This window comes from Clarias gariepinus, chromosome 3 (assembly GCF_024256425.1).
Source record: "Clarias gariepinus isolate MV-2021 ecotype Netherlands chromosome 3, CGAR_prim_01v2, whole genome shotgun sequence".
Lineage (NCBI taxonomy): Eukaryota > Metazoa > Chordata > Actinopteri > Siluriformes > Clariidae > Clarias > Clarias gariepinus.
In genome coordinates this window covers 40,076,466-40,081,432 of record NC_071102.1, presented here as the reverse complement: position 1 = coordinate 40,081,432, position 4,967 = coordinate 40,076,466, and positions in this window count along the sequence as shown.

Genomic DNA, 4,967 nt, shown 5'->3' with positions numbered 1-4,967 from the left:
TGCAGTTTTCAAGTTTGTGTATTTATCAGTGTAATGATTAGACAGGATTAAGAGATGGGATTTTCTCAGGGTTTTACAGTATAACTATAGAATAAAGACATGTCCGATTTCCAGTGGAAGCTGCAGCTGCAGGTTTATTTGCTAGAAAGGTCCAGACAAGTGACCTTTTATAATGAAGAAACATATCTCATATTTTGGTACCGTATGCATTGATATATAGATATATCAATATGATTATCAATATATATATATACATACACAGAACAGCTTACATCCTAAATTAGTGTTTAACTTTATTACATCATATACAGGTTGCTGTATTATTTGGTGTATGTGATGTCAAAACAAAACCACAGCACATTTATCCGGAGTTTTAATTTATGGAAGCTTCTACATGGAATAGTTGTGTATTAATGGAATTAAAAGATCAAATGGATTTGTTTTCTTCTAAAAAGTTTAGATAAGACATTATTATTATTATTATTATTAGTATTATTTATAAGTCATAAATCTTTTATTCATAGTGTATCATTTAAAATTGTTAACATTTATGTACACTACAGCAGTTATGCAATGGTTTACAAAATCCATGGAATTATTTTTATCATATTGGGAATTAAAAATAATTTTTGATCCTAACCTCGTGTAAGTGTGTTGTATTCTTCTTTGTTCTACTTGTCATTTGTAACTTTGAACCACTTTTCTTTAGCTTCTGAAATTGGATTTGGATTGTTTAAAAAGAAGTGATCATAAAACCCGCAGACCTTCTTGAAATCTCTGTAATGAAACATCACAAAATTTTATCTTTTTTTTTTTAACACTTTAATGTATTTGATAATAAAAAAAATAAATTCCTAATAATTTTTTATTCGCATAGTAATATGAACACTAGACCCCAGTATAAGCTTCTTCCAAACGATCAAGATGTCACTTCATGCTTGAGGTTTTGTTTGGTGGTTAACGGCACAAATGATTTCAGCCATTACATCCAATTTATTTCTCATGCTATGCTACAAGGTTTTCGAAAGGTATACTATTTAATATAGTGACTTCATTTCAACTGTAGGAATGGTAGAGATGGCTCAATCAGGTTCCATTTAGGAATTTTTCAATATGATAATATAGGCTCTGTTCACATTAACAACCTGAAGAGACTTAAATTAGATTTTTTTAACCTAATGTGAGACAGAACACGCAAACATGGAGCAGCGTGACTTCACTGCATGAAAGAAACAGAAAGATGTAAAGCACATTTTAATTCGGAGTTGCGAGTTCATTTATATGGAACAATAGGAGAAATGTAAATGCAAGTCTAATCACATCCAGATTTTTATTTCCTTGTTAATGCTTAAGAATAAAAAATGTTAATTTTAACCTTTAAAGAATGAAGTCAAAACATGTCACAATAGACTTTCCCTCAGTCCAAAGAGCTTCCTGGTTAGGGTACAAGGATTTTATGAGGTAACATCGAGATCGTGATATTTGCATTGTGAAGGGTATGGCCTTACATTCTGTGCTTTATCAGAGTTGTGCATCAGTAACAGAGAGAAGTGATTTATTTGGTGTTGGTTGAGCGAGCAGAGTCTCCCGGGCACCACGCGGCAGCCTGAGCTTAGCACTTGTCCAAGTAAAGAGGTGGGCGTCTCAGCTGGAGTACACACGGGGGCATAACGAGGAGGCATGTAGTCTGGCACAGAGCACTGCGCACTGAGCAACCTGCTGCCACACAAACAAACAATGCTAGTACACAAAGTTCTCCCTTAGTGTCTGCAAGAATTCAGAATAGAATATAAAAAGAACAAGAAAGTATATTAAATAAAATAATAAATGCTTTACTTCTGATCGAATTCTCCATGAGAGACTGGAAGAGTTTGTCTTTGGCTGAGTTAGCAATGCGGTAACCCTGTTGCTGCTTTAAACTATCCACTGGGTCTGATCTCAAACACACACACACACATGTATCTGCTATACAACAACATGTAATAATAACGGTTGTTATTTTTTTTTTCAAGAAGAACAAATTATTAGACAATAAATTAAAATTTGGTGGCACGGTGGCGTAGTGCTTAGCACTGTCGTCTCGCACCTTCAGGGTTTGGGTTTGCATCCCACCTCGAGTCTGTGTGTATGGAGTTTGCAGGTTCTCCCCGTGCTTGGTGGGTTATTCTGGTTTCCCCCCACAGTCCAAAGACAGGCAGGTTAGGCTAATTGGCGTTCCCAAATTGCCCGTAGTGTGTGTGTGTGTGCCCTGTGATGGATTGGCACCCTGTCCACTCGCCTTGTGCCCCAAGTCTCCTGGGATAGGCTCCAGCGCCGCAACCCCCTCGAAGGCTGTTTCAGGACACTCAGATCTCAAGGTTAGTCTTGTGTTAATAGTCTTTGTATGTTGCTGAGCGCTTGCAGCCTTCTAACGGCACAGACCAGGGCCGGAGAAGGTACCAGCCTCTACCATGCTGTTGTGCCACCGGCGCTCAATGACCTTGAAAGGGCTCAGCTCCTGTGCCTGCTGCCAGGATAGCATGGGTAGCCATTTCAATGCCAACAACTCAAATCTGTCCTCACCCACTACACCATTTGGAATTGTTCAAGGTTGCTTCAGGGTAAAGGTATCAATATATTCATAAATCCCCCCAAAAAATAAGAATAAAAAGTTAAACAAAATGTTAAAGTTTAGCACAAATGTTTTAGGGCATTATATTCAGGTTTTTACTTGTGATGTGCTACGAAGCAGTTATAACAGCGTTCTAATTAAATATGTGCATGTACTAAATAGTTTCAGCTCCTCATGCAGGTTTTAGGCTGTGCAGAAATATAGCTTATAACTCTTGTGGTCTTGTATGTTTATCGACCGTTTACTTGTAAACAATTTTCTTCATCACTATTAAAGGAAAATCCTCATGGACAATTACATGAGCCTTATAAAGAACCATAAACCCCCCATTTTTACAAACATCTCTCCTCCGAACATGTCCAAACCACCTCAATCTGGCCTCTCTGACTTTATCTCCAAAACATCTAACGTGGGTTGTCCCTCTGATGAACTCATTCTTAATCCTATCCATCCTTGTCACTCCCAAAGAGAACCTCAACATCTTCAGCTCTGCTACCTCCAACTCTGCCTCCTGTCTTTTCTTCAGCGCCACTGTCTCTAAGCCGTAGAGCATCGCTGGTCTCACCACTGTCCTGTACACCTTTCCTTTCATTCTCGCTGATAGTCTTTTATCGCTCAAAACAAAACTTTCTGTGAATGGAGAAGACTGGGTTTGTTCTTCAGTTTCTAAAGTTTTGGTAAGGTTCACACAAGAATACTTAATGTATAAATTAGGATAAATCATTAAAGTGAATTAAATCTTGAGCTTTTCCCCATTCATATAGGATAGTCAGATACTTAAGAATACATACACATCCTGATTTCCAAAAAATACAAGTTGACATTTGGATTTAAATAATCAAACGCTTAAGAATTTCAGATCGGATAATTACTGCACTGATTAATAGGTATTAGATGGCAACAATTGTCTTAAACCTACATAATGCAGTGAGTAGCTTCTCATTTCTTAAGTGATCGTGTTGAAACGTGTATACTACAGTCGAGCAAAAATGTTACAGTGTTTCAGAGGAGTCAAATTAATGCATTAAGCAAAGAAAACAAGTAATTTTGCTGAAATTACTGGAATTGTGTTAAGAACAGTTCAACGCATTAATGGTGCAGAAGAATTAAAATCATGAATGACTGATCAGAGATCATTTAAACTCTTGGTTAAGTTGCATCATAAATATTTTTTTAAGAAAATCAGAGCAATGTTTAACAGTGAAAGTAAGAGCATTTTCTCTCTCTCTTTCTCATCAAAGCAATCCAACAAAAAAAAAAAAAAAAAAAAAAAAATATATATATATATATATATATATATATATATATATATATATATATATATATTTGATCTTTTTTATGTTTTTTCGGCCAGACAGTATACAGATGTTTTCAATTCAATTCAATTCAATTTTATTTATATAGCGCTTTTAACAACGGTCATTGTCTCAAAGCAGCTTCACAAAGATGAAAGAAATTCAATAAAAAAATAAAAATAAAAATAAAAAAATAAAAAAAATAAAAAATAAAAAAATAAAAAAATTAATAAATAAAAAATTTAATAATAATAATAATAATAATAATAATAATAATAAAATATTAATAATAATAATAAATTGTGTGTGTGAGAGAAAAATGTGTCTAGATAATAACGAGATAAATGAATGAAATTTCTCTGATGAGCAAGCCAAGGGTGACGGCACAGTGGCAAGGAATGTATAGCATAATAAGTATGTAAATACTGTATGTGCCAGTATTGGCATTTACAGTAAGCCTGTGTGATTTATAGTTTCTTCTGTATCACGAGAACTTTATGAAGCTTGAAATGTCGAGCAGAGAGTTAAACAGAAACTGCTCACGACAGGAATCTACTAAATACATCCAGGGCTGAGCTAAACAGACGCTGGAGGGGATGATGTGTTTCCAGTGGGTTATAAAACATTGCCTGATCCACTAAAACCAACATGATTTGAGGCCTAGAAACACATTTGCATTTATTCCTAGAAATAACAAAGAATGTTTTTCAGCAAAAAAAAAAAAAAGAAGCCTATTCACTATTGAGACTAGTGCAAATGACTTAGTCATTCTCACCTCAGTGTGAGGCTGCTGAGAAGTCATGGCCCACTGACATATTTGCTCTTGAGTGTTGAGTGTCTGCCAGTGGAAGCCAGGATTTGTTCCAAAGGCCTTCTTGACAGCATGCAAAAGTCCACTATTAGTAAATATTTAAGTCAAATATTAATACACTGAATAAAACTTATCAGTTTGCTTTGCTTCAGATTGAACCTCTATGTCAGGGATGATTGAGACAAATCTATCAAGCCTTAAAAACGACAAGGAAATGAGTGCAGGGTGAACCTGCTTTTCAAGTAGGTGG